General features: G+C 35.8%; 1 pseudogene; it reads right to left on the reverse strand.

The window, feature by feature from the left end:
• Positions 1 to 9,023: 9,023 nt before the first annotated feature.
• Positions 9,024 to 10,626, reverse strand: LOC144999758 (pentatricopeptide repeat-containing protein At4g22760 pseudogene; annotated as a pseudogene).
• Positions 10,627 to 13,114: the final 2,488 nt, after the last annotated feature.

Raw genomic sequence — 13,114 nt, forward strand, 5'->3', positions numbered from 1 at the left:
TATATATATATATATATATATATATATATATATAAGGTTATAACCGGTATACACACGGGTGACAAAATAAAATGACATAAAAACTATTAGAATCGCAATCATTAATCTTAAAGCTACAAATAAATATTTTCATATAATATCAGATGTTATGTTGGTAAGTCTATTATTGTTATTTTCTATTAAACTTTGTATTAGTGTTATAATATTTTATTGTATTTGATTATTATCGTAATATTCGACCCATGTTAAATAAGAAGTCGAATGGATAGAATATTGATAGCTAGTTCTTTTTTCGTTTTTTTTTGTTAATGTGTCTATTTCCAAAATGTTTAATTTTAAACTTCTCTGTAATAAAAAAAAATGTCAATTGGAATATTAAAGGCTTAATAGTTTTCGTACGACTCGAACATACAACCCTATAAAAATCCGTTATGTAGTTCAAAGTTCAAAAACAAGGTAAATTAGGAGACTTCATAAATTGTAATGTATATGCTAAAATAACTTTCATGTTAAATATTCAATAAGAATGAATAAATATTGGTAGTTATATTAAATAATAAATAAATGTTATTCAAAATAACAAAAGCCATAGCTATGAATCATAAATTTTCGAATACCTTTTTACAAACAACATTGATAATTAATTAATTAATTGGTACATTTATCGTCCATATCTAAAACTAATTACTTTAATCATTCTTTATTTTCAAATTTCAATAAGACAACATAGTTTCATTTTCTTTTAAAAAAACATAGTTTTGTTTTGACAATTTGTTTCATTTTATAGAATAGTTTCGGTTTGGAAACATATTTCAAGTTTCACACATACATGTTCGGCAAAATGCTACCACAATTTTAAGCATAATTAAATTAATAGCATTATTTAAAAAATGTTGTACTTATATATTTTGTTATGTAAATAAAAAAATAATTCCAATTAAAAGAAAGTTGTTGATGTTTATTAAATGGTGAATAAATGCTATTTAAAGCCGGTATCATATAAAATATATTGTTGTACTGTCATATCAATAGTTAAAGAATATTTTCTTACAATATAACAAAACAATTATTATAAAAATATATCATATTTCATTTATCGAAGAATGTAACATTTGATTTGTCTATTTAATCAAATCTTGTTTATTGATATCCAGTGGTTACAAAACATTTTTAATTAGATACAATAAAAACGTTAATCAAATCCATATCATCAAGATTATTAAAAACTTATGTTTCTTACATATACAAAGACATTTGGAAGTACAAACTGACATTTAATGATAATTAAATTATAAATAGCAAAGATTCAACTTTCTCAAAGGCAAGCAAACATGTAAATTTGGTCATTAATATCCAGCTGAACAACAAAATTCTTCCGACATTATTAGTTGCAAATGGAAACTTCACATATTCATTGTTAAGCATCAATAGAAATTCAAGACATTCCTTAACTGTTTTTAGCACACTCCTTGACAACTCAAAATACAAAGGAAATAAACCTGAGATTTTAATCGATTAGTACCCTGAAAAAAAAAAGATTGATAACACATAACGTGGAGACACAACACCAAACATAGACCACCCTTTTTACACATAAAGGATATGAAAAGAAAGCAATACCTTGTTTACAATCCAAGCAGCATAGTGACTCAAAAGAAATAAATAGCTCTTAAGAAAAGACCAGTCAATAAGCAACCACTGACTTAATGATAAACAATGATTATTGACCTAATTCATTAAGCCAATAAAATTTCTAATTACTACTTTTGCTCCTCACAACTCGATTCTTAACCACCCAACACTTCCTACGTCTTTATAAATCTCCACGTGTTTTCATCTTTAATCAAGAGAAACCCCAAAACCACAAAATCTCATAATAAAAGTGATTATGATAGGAATGAATGATCAAGAAAAGAGACTCAGTTAGGGAAAAATATACAAATACAGTGTCAATGATGGTGATGGTAACATATACTAAGATGGAAGAATCGAAGGTGAATCTTACCTAAGACGAGAGAGACGAAGATGAGGGAGTTAATTAGGTTTGTTGCAGATAATTTGTAAGTGCGTTTGATGAAGTCCATAGAAGGCGTAGTCAAGCCGATTCAAAATTGAAGATAAATTGCATCCTTATTTCTTGGGATTAGCTTGCTGATTTTATGGAATGCAATCAATTTTTTCCTAGAATATTGGATCTTCCACAAAATTCATTTGATTACATCCGTTATTTTTGAGGGGCTACAATTATTAACATTATCAATTTTAATTTAAAGCATGGAGAAGATATCAGAGAGGTGAAGATATAGGCGGGAATTAGAAAGAAGACATATATGTCTGATAATGAAACCGAAGGAGGAGCTTTTGGAGGAGTATTTGAAGATATTCACTTTGATTCAGAGGAGGAGGATATACCTGATCATATGCTTATGACAGGAAAGCAGTTCAAAATCCTGAATCATAAGTTGAATGCCATTATTCAGTCACAAGCTGATTCTGGCAGAATATCATCTATCTCAACAATGGAGGTTGATGTTATGCTTAAGGCTGCTGAGAAGCGAATATTGGATAAAGTTGATCAGACAGACAAAAATAATGAGCTTCGCATTACAGCTCAAGGAAGTTGATTCAATGGAGTCGTAAAAGATTTACAATCTGTTGCAAAAGAACGCCATGTTCTGTTTGTGCAGGATCTAAAGAAAGTTCGGGAGGATGTAAACTTCAAGCTTGAAGAGTTAAAGATCGAACTTGCGAAGGAGCTTCAAGATATTCATTCTCAACAGATTGAAGTTCAGAAGAGGGTTGATGCAGTTGTCTCAGACGTCAACAAAATTATTGCTGCTCCTATCATTGATGCGAATCATAAAGAAGATATGGCGAAGTTTGATCAGTTGATTCAAATGGTGACTGAGTTAAAGGCCTTGATTTTGCAATCTTCATCTTCGTCTATTCTTACTCCTGAATTCTTGACTCTCAAAGTAAATACTTTGGAACAAGCAATTCAGAAGGCACTGGCTCCGATTGCGAACTTCTCCTCTTTACTACCAACGAGCGCCCCACCTGCTTTCACAGGGGTGCAAGGGGGAGAGAAAAATTTAAGTAAAGAGGATGATGCGAAGACCGTGGGAAAAGTAATATCTACTCAGCTCAAATCTACTCTTCCAATACTTACGATGCCAATTTCCTCAACAACAATAACCACAAGACCAATTTCCAAAGGAATATCAATTGGGGCAAAAGAAGGAAGTTCGAGTACGAAACCTCAATCTGATATTGTGGGAAGAGGAAAAGGAATTTTGTACGAAAAATCGAAGGAGGAGAAGAAATCTGAAGTAGAGGCTGAGTTGGAAAGAATGAGACAAGTCCAAAGTATTATGAGGCAAAGGGCAAGTGATCCTCCTACAATGAATAAAGGAGATCCTGCAAAGCTGTACTCTTGTGAAACTATAGAGTCAAAAATTGTGGGAAGGGAAATGTATGAATTCGAGAAGAAGCCAAAGAGAAGTTATGATATTGCGAATTCAGAAAATTGTCAGTTAGATTTTCCTATTAACGAAATGCTCTTCGTTACAACTCAATTCAAGATTAGTGAGAAGTTTGATAATCCTGATGACTACATACACATGAAAATAAGATTTCATGCTGTATTGGGGAAGAATCCAGATGAAGTATGGTCTTTAATGAAGATCAAAAAGGTGTTAACGATCAAGAAAGATACAAAGTTTGAAGACATGCTTCAGAATTTTCGTTACTTTGTTATTCGAGCTGATAACAATTAGTATGACTTCACAATAGCCGACTTCCCTCTGATGAATTGCAATGATTTGATTCAAGTGGCTCTCATTTTGAAACATATGGAAGAGAATAAGCTCAAAGGATCTGAGACTGAAGTGTTTAAGATCAGGTTCGCACATGTCAAGACGTATATCGTCAATTACTTCGATTATTTGGCTCTAACTGATGTAGAATTGGCAACTACTTTGGGAAGGGAAGTGAACGCCCCTTGGGAAGAAACCTTAACCCAGTCAGCATTATCAAATTATGTTGTTGGGTAAATATGCCTGAAACCTTTCGGCATGGTGTTTTCGGGAAGAGATATGAAGGGAAAGCCCAAGAAATTTTTGTTTAAGGTCTCAGAGGTTGAAAGATATATTTCTTCACAATATACGCACTTTATTGTTCGTATGAACAACTGCAAGAAGAATAATGAAGGAGACAAGAATGAGCTCAAGAAGGTGATTTCCTGGTATGGAGAAGTGCGAAAGACAATTCGCTCAGCTATTCAAAGGCTTATGGACTGAATAGCTTCGACTGTGTAACGACCCAATTTTCACGTTCAAAAATTTCATTTTTAAAAACATTACTTTTCGAAATGTTAAAAGATAAAACATTGTTTGACCAAACTACATCACAACATAAACCATGTTCAAAGACAAGTCATACAACAAATCGAAACATCAGAGTATAAATCCCAAGGACATCTAGTGAATGCGAAAACCAATGTGTGTGCGTGATGTGCCGCTACCGAGCCAGCTCCTTCCCTTTCGATGAAGAGGTACCTGAAACCAAAACTGTAAACTGTAAGCACAAAGCTTAGTGAGTTCCCCCATCATACCACATACCATACAACACATAACTTACATACTGCCAGGCTATTCTAGGGTGCCTGACTAACCGGTACGGCCATTCTGGGGTGCCGACTACCCGTGCGGCCATTCTGGGGTGCTGTCCTACCCATGTCAAGCCATTTTGGGGTGCTGACCTACCCGTGTCTAGCCATTCTGGGGTGCTGACTACCCTTCGGTCCTAACAACCGAACTCGGGGACTAGTCCCCTCCTACTACCTCTATCGCATATAACATAACAAGCCAGCATGCAAACATATCATCACATACTGTCAGACGTATCTGGGGTGCCTGACTACCCTTCAGTTCTAACAACCAAACTCTACTACATACAACATATCATGCTAGCATATAACATATCAAGTAGTAGCAAACCTAGATGATATCACAAAGACAATCATCTATCATACATCTCCTACTGGTGGGCCGACATTGTGGCCTTAAACCCACCGCTACTGGAAGGTAACTCACCTCGAAGTAGTTGCTGATCTTCGTGGGAATAGTCTGACTACTGCTGCTATTCCGGAACTCCTCCGGCTGTATTCCCACCAAACCCTTAGTCAAAAACTGCTAACCGATCTTTGGGTAAAATGACCATTTTACCCCTGATCATGCCCTAAGTCAAAGTCAGGGTCAACTTCCAGTTGACCCGACTTGCCGAGTTGGCTCGCCAACTCGCCGAGTCCATGTCTAAACGACTGTCCTGAATTATGTTTCTACTCGTCGAGTTAGGCGTTGACTCGACGAGTTCTCCTTCCAAACTGATGTTCAAGTCCTTCATCCTACTCGCCGAGTTGTATGAACAACTCACCGAGTCTGATCTTGATCTAAGGAGATTGCCTTGAACTCGCCGAGTCGGGGCATCGACTCGCTGAGTTCCACTATGGGTGAGTTTTAGCTTCCAACTCACCGAGTCCCTCCTGGACTCACCACGCGACTCGACATAACAAAAAGGGGACAAACCCGGAGACTCGCGACTAGACTCGCAGAGTCAGATGAGCGACTCGCCGAGTCCGCTCCATGCAAGAGCTAAAAATGTGATTTTGCTCGAATCCAATCCATGACATTCGTAGATCTGGGCTCCTAGAGCATGAATAACACGTAAAGTTTCCAACTTTACGTGTAAATATCCATGTATGGGATTTTTAGGGTTCAAAATGCACCAAAAGAGTAGATCTAAGGTTTATATGCAATATGGGCTCATAAAGGTAGTGGATCTGAGCTCCTGGAGCTCAACTATGCTTGGATCTAGAGACCAATCAACTTATTTCGAATTATCATACACATACAATCTTGGAAATGAACCAAGAATGTCTTAAATGAAGCCTTAAGCATAGAAACATGGGGAAAATGGGATATACCTCAAAGGAACTGCTGAGAGAACACAATGGTGCTTGGATGGCTTCCCTTCTTCTGGATCTACTTCCCTTTTTCTTCAAAACTTTCAAAAACACACAAGAATTTCTTCAACTCTTCAAAGAACAAGCTTAAACGAGGGTTGGGAGCTCTAGGGGTGAATGGGGGCTGGCCTGGGGCGGAAAGGGGGATTAAATAGGGTGCAAAGCCCAGAAACTTAGGGTTTCATCCAACAGCAGTGACTCGCCGAGTCCAGGATATGGACTCGCCGAGTCGCCAACTTAAACGCATCCCGGGGTCTCGTCCCTACTCGGCGAGTCGGACCTATGACTCGCCGAGTCCAAGGCTTAAAAAGGAAAATACTCAATTAAGATTTACATACCAGGAACCAGGTGCTACAGACTGTTTACAAAGAGGGAGATTGTAGAGTTTATATTGTAAAAGTCAAATTGTGTGTTTGTTTAGTTTCACATTTTTAGTTATTTTACTAAGTCAGTTTTATGAGAAGCGTATTGTAATAGACTTAGTATACTTTTTGTACACTCAGGTTCCCTATAAATAGGGATTGAGGATAGAAGTAGAAAAAAAAAACTTTGGAACTCAAATATCCTTTCTGCTTAAGTCTTGTAATCAGTCTTTATCAATATAAGATCTGATTAATATTTACTCTTCGTGTTCTTACTTTTCAATCACTCAAATCATAATTACTTTCATAATCTCGATAACAATTCTCTTCATGTATGGATCTAGAGCATGACATACTTAAGGACAACATTGATTGCGGATAAAAACACATAATAACATCATATAAGCTAGATCTAACCAAATGAGCATCAAGGTATGAACTTTATACCTTCCAGAGATGTAGAAAGGTACAAAACTTCCAGATCCAAGGTTGTTCCAAACTTATAAGTTGTTCTCTCATCCTTCTTCTTCCTCTATGAACACCAAAATACCTACAAATGGCTCATGAATGCTAAAAAATGAGTTAGGGTTTGCAAGGGTCAAAGTTGGGGCTAGAGGTTGATGAACGAAAGAGGAAATGGGACTTAAGGTTGCTTAAATATGGTCCAAACCCTAAATATTAGGGTTTAGGATTTTATCACGTATGCCGAACATACCTGGGATTACGTCCAGCATACGTAGGGACGCCCCAAAAATTACAATTATTTCATTTTGGTCTAATTTGCCACAATTCTCATATCTAGGGCTAAAATGCAATTAATTCTCATACTTAGGGTTAAAATGGAAATACTTGAAAATTGGGATGTTACACTAGCTGTTTGTCTGTGGATGATATGTAGTACTAAAATGCAGCCTGGTACCCAATGCCTCGTAGAACCTCTTCCAAAACTTGTAAGTAAATCGAACATCTCAATCAAATACTATATAAATAAGCACCTTGTGACAAGCCACAACCTCTAGAATATAGATGTCAACTAATTTCTTAGCCTAGGAGCTCTCCCGAATAATAAGGAAATAGCACTCTTGGTTAAACGATATACAATAACCCAAATAGCATCTAGCCCCTTAACCATCCTTGGTAACTTGGTAATAAAATCCATGGTGATCTGGTCCCGTTTCCACACAGAGATCTCTAAAGGCTGCAACATACCGTGTGGTCTCTGATTCTCGGACTTGACCTTTCGACAGGTCAGACACCTCTCAACGTATCAAGCTATTTTCATCTTCATGTAGGGCCACCAAAAACTGGGCCTCAATTCCAGATACATTTTTTGCATTCGGGTGAATCGAGAACTTCAACTTGTGTGCTTCAGTGCTCCTCTAACAATATATGACGAACCTCATTAGAAACGGAAACACAAACCCTACCACATTATGTCAACAGCCCACGCCTAATGGTAATAAAAGTAGTCATCTAACCCCTGATCTTCTCTTTTTCCAATCCTCCTTCTTGATTTCCTCAGTTTGTGCCTTTATGATCATATCGAAAATTGGTGAAATGATGGTCGTCCTCAAACATAGATCATATGATGCAAAATAGCTCAAGAACATTCAAGAGAACGTTGTCTGGTCGCAATGAGCAAAATAATTTTTCAACATTTTCTAGTATAAATATGGGGTAAACAGAATGGTTATTTCGTACCACATAAAAACCACATATAGATTCGAAATATACATATGAAAAATGTAGGGTGAATGTATAGATTCCAAACATACTCAATGTCAATGATTAAAGCGTACCAAACCATTAACCAAATCTCATGTTTCAACTCTAACAAAATCATTTTCTAAAGAAATCAAAGACAAAAGAACATGCTTCGTGTCACTTTGCAAGCACTTGCAATTTCTTTAAAAGAATAAAGCATTAGCATAATTAGTGATACTCTAGACCGATTTTTCAAATTACGCATATAAAAACTATAAAAAAATTCTTCTACAATGTATCCTTGGTGCAAATACCTTACCACTTCTAAACATAGAAAAAAGGATAAGGATTTACACAACCTTAACTTGCATAATTAATGGAATATGACATAAAAATTCAACAAAAATGTTGAGCAACAACATTTCCTAGAAGTCAATATGGCTTGGATATTGAATTATAGCCAACACTCATGCATAAAAAACATTAATTTACACCCTTCTATAACAAGTAATCTGAGGGAATCTTGTTTTTAATTGTTTAAAAAAAGATACATATAGAACATTGACAGAATAGCCTTTCTTTGCAATTGGTAGTTACTAGCGGCAGGGGGGATGAACATCATCATCTTCACTTCCATCCACCGCCATCGCGGAGGAGTGAACTGCAAATTTGGTCTCTATGTCTAGCAAAAGTTTGGGGGTTCACTTTCATAACTAAAAAAATTATATAGAAGTTATGACCAAGTTTGATTGTGGATAAGTTGTATAAGGTCTCTAATTTTAAACCTTGTTTGTTTTGTCCGATTAATTATATGAAATAACGAGTTTTATCAATATGCTTTCAGAATCCATATTTATCAACTTACTCTCCCGTTGGAAATTTAAACGTTATATCAAACAAAAAATTCCCAAATACGTAATTTCCAAACCGTAAAATTTAGATGTTACACACATTCCATTCCATTGAAAAAATATAATCATGAAATATTGGAATTGAAATAGCTAATATTAAGATAGGTCTCTTAGATGCTCCATATAATCTTTTTTTTTTTCAACTATTTGGTTGACTAGGTCCATTAGGTCCAAGTCCACTGTAATGATTCAATGCAGTTAAAAGCCCCGAAAAAGTTACCAAATTAGGGCAAATATTAGTCTCCAACATCTCCTCAAACAATTTAATAGCATCGTACTTCCATCCATACCTACCACAAACCAATATCATAGTTGTATACACACCCACATCTTTCTTTTTCAACCCACGAAACAAATTGTAAGCTTTATCAACTCTCCCAAATTTTGCATAAAATTCGATTAATGCATTACCCAATTGATCATCCATCTTGATGTTCATTTGCTTCATTAGTGTCTCATCAATCCAAGATCCGAATCTGAAATCCCCCAACTGAGAACAAATGGAAATAACAATACCCAACGTTGTATTGTCTGGTTGGATGTTTACATTTGGTTGAAGCATTTCATCGAACAGTTGGAGTGCGTGTTTTGGCTGGTTGTTGTGAGAGTAACAAGTGATCATAGCGTTGTACAGCAACTGATTCTTTTCATCAATTTCATTGAATACTTCGCGTGCAGATTCAACGTCTCTGTTTTTAGAGTATGCTTCGATCAATTTGATGCAAGAAATTGTGCTTTGTTCAGGCATCACATCGTAAAAGTTGCGGGCAAATTCCAACTGTTTGGAATCTATATAACCATTGATCATTGAAATCCATGAAGATGAAGTTTTAACTGGCATTGGTGCGAATAAAGCTATCGCCTTCTCCATATCCCCTGTTCTCGTGTACCATGAAACCATGGAATTCCAAGATGCAATATCTTTACGTCCCATCTTGGAAAACAACTGTTCAGCCATGGAGAGATTCCCTGATTCTAAGTACCCGTTTATCAAACCAGATACTGAATTTCTTTGAGACATTTCATCGAACACTTTATTTGCAGTCTCCATATCATCAAGCTTCGAATAGAGCCCCACAAGAGCAGTTCCCACATGGACATCCCCACAGAACCCATATCCATAGACTTGAGCATGTATCCTGATCCCAGCTATCCAATTCCCGATCCTCGTACATGCCTTTAGCGCAGATGCTACAGCGAAGGTGCTAGGGAAGATACCTGATCTTTGTATATGCACATACTGGGTCAACGCTTCTTGAAACTCACCACGTTGGTAGAAAAACTGAACTGCAGATGTTCTCGCGATCACATTTGCGTGCTTTGACTGGTGAAGAAGAGACCGAAGATAATGGATAGTAGCTTCAGAGTGATCGGATGGTGTGTAGATTATTTGGGTGATCACCAGAGGCTCAAGATGGTTGAGACCATTGATGAGTACAAGAGCATGGAGTTGCTTCACTTGATTGATACTTAAAGGGTGATTTAACAAGGCTGTGACTTTCGTAATCAGGATTGATAGTATTTTGAGTTTTGAAGATTTGAAAGGACTCCGTAAACGGGGTGTCATCTTGTTCTTCAATTAAGCGTAAAAGAAACCAGGTATTACTGATGCAACAAAGGCAGGTTTTAGAACCTGCAATATGAAATTATAAGCAAATGTAAATAATAAACAAGTATAGGCGTGTTTGGCACAGAGCTTTTGGAAGCGTTTAGGAGCTTCTAGCTTTTAGCTTTTGACAAAACGCTCTAGTTTAAATAAAAAGCTTCGTTTGGCAGTACGAGCGTTTAGCTTTTAGTTTTATCAAAACGTTCCGATTCTAAAAGCTACTTCATGTAGCTTTTAACAAAACGCTCCGGAGCTTTTGAAATCAATTTCCATAATTACCCTTAATAATATATTTATATACTTTTTTATTTTTAATCAATTGTCCTTTTATGTAATTTTATATATTTCAAAAGCTTCCAGCTCCTTTTGCCAAACATTCATATAACAAATAAAAGCTACAGCTTCCCGCTACCAGCTACCAGCTACCCGCTTCCAGCTAACAGCTACTTTTGCCAAACACGCCCATAAACAGGCGAAACTAGAAGTCTAGAACAAGATGTCTTCATTCTTTGAAGCAATACGTCGAACAGGTAACAGACAAATCCAGCATTTGGATGAAATATGCTATTCAGAAAATTATCGAACAAACTAACCAGTTCCCAAAAGTATTCATGCTCAAAACTTCAATTTCCCAGCTGCAGTGCAAGTAATGTATTCAAATAGTTGTTAGCAATTCGAATAAATTAAATTTGACACGCAAATGTCAAATCATTTGGGAAGCTGTTGATGCGGTGGCGACGGCGTCAAGCGGAGGACGGCCGACCGCTTCAAAGTTCAAAAGAAAGAAGCCCAAAAAAGCGTTTGCAGTCCAAAATTCAAACTTCAAAATCGATCGGAAAAAAAAAAAAATTGGTAGAGCATCATAACATCTATCTTTCTTCGTCAAATAAAAACCTATTAATCTAAATACTCTAGGGAAAATGAACTTTGAGGGTAGTAAAGTATTCGTCTTGTATTCATTAGGTTCCTTATCTTTTTTTTGTCTTTATTATACAATTGAACTTATAATCCCTGTTCACCAAAGCCCTTGATACCGGTTGTTGTAGGTTACTACTTATGTGGATATTACGTGGCATTATGTGCCATAAACTGGGCTTATTAATTGCAAAGTTACAGTACTGCATCGTTCTTGCCCGTTCTTGCCCGTTCTTCGACATGTCTTCTTCTTCTTCTTCTATTTCTTCCAAACGAAATGTTGAATTTCAACCTGAAAATCCTTGTTACTGTGGGTTACCATCTCGTGTACGAACTTCACGAACTAAAGACAATCCAGGAAAAAAATTCAGATTATGCCCAAACTCCATGGTAAAGCAATTGTTTTTTACTTTTCGTTTAATCTTCTTTCTTTAACCAATGTGTTACTTTTTTCAAGAATGAAGGACCAAAATGCAAGTTTTGGGAATGGTTGGAGCCGGAAACCCCTGAAAATGAAGTCAATTCTGGGAAGGACAAAAAAGAACCGTGCAATTTAACCCTCAAAGTTTCTATATTGGAAAACGAGATCAGCATATGTAAGATGAAGATGGAACAAGAAAATTTGGTTGTTAGACAAGAGTTTGAAAAACTCAAATGGAAGCTATTTACTCATAAAGTTGTGATGATTGTGTTGTTTCTGTTGTTTGTGTTTAAGAAGTAGTTTAGCCCTTAATTTAACCCTTAGTTTAGCTATATTCAAAGACTAAATGTAATCCTTAATGTTGTAATTTGTTTGATGTATTATGACTAAATCTTTTTGATTAATGATAGTTTGATGTTTTGAGTGCTTTCCAAGAAGTATTAATGTGTTTAAAAGGTTAATGAATTGGACATGATGCATGGGTAAAATGGTCCAGATTAAATTTGACAGTCAATTGTTATTGTGTTGATGTGATCCAAGGGTAAAATGGTCCAGATTAACCACATTGGATACATCAAACATTTCTTAATGTATTAAGACTAAATCTTGGCATTAATCAATTGTTAATGTCGTGATGTGATCCAAGGGTAAAATGGTCCAGATTAAATTTGGCAGTAATCAATTGTTATTGTGTTGATGTGATCCAAGGGTAAAATGGTCCAGATTAACCACATTGGATACATCAAACATTTCTTAATGTATTAAGACTAAATCTTGGCATTAATCAATTGTTAATGTATTGATGTGATCCAAGGGTAAAATGGTCCATATTAAATTTGGCAGTAATCAATTGTTAATGTGTTGATGTGATCCAAGGGTAATATGGTCCAGATTAACAACAACAACAACACCAAACTTTGCTTAATGTAGTAATACTAAATTTACTTGATTTATGATAGATAATATAAGATTAAACAATCTATATGCAAATAACCGTACACCAAAGCATATAGATAAAAGACAAAGTTGTAATATTCCATCAGCATGTGCACTATTACAAAAGTTGTGCCCACAGTTGTCCTAATATGTCAAAAGATGTGCCATGTGCCATGATTCTTAAAGTTTTCCCAATTACATATTTATAAGACTAAAAGTTTGTCTTTCCAAATAAAA

This window comes from Lactuca saligna, chromosome 6 (assembly GCF_052625555.1).
Source record: "Lactuca saligna cultivar CGN05327 chromosome 6, ASM5262555v1, whole genome shotgun sequence".
Classification (NCBI taxonomy): domain Eukaryota; kingdom Viridiplantae; phylum Streptophyta; class Magnoliopsida; order Asterales; family Asteraceae; genus Lactuca; species Lactuca saligna.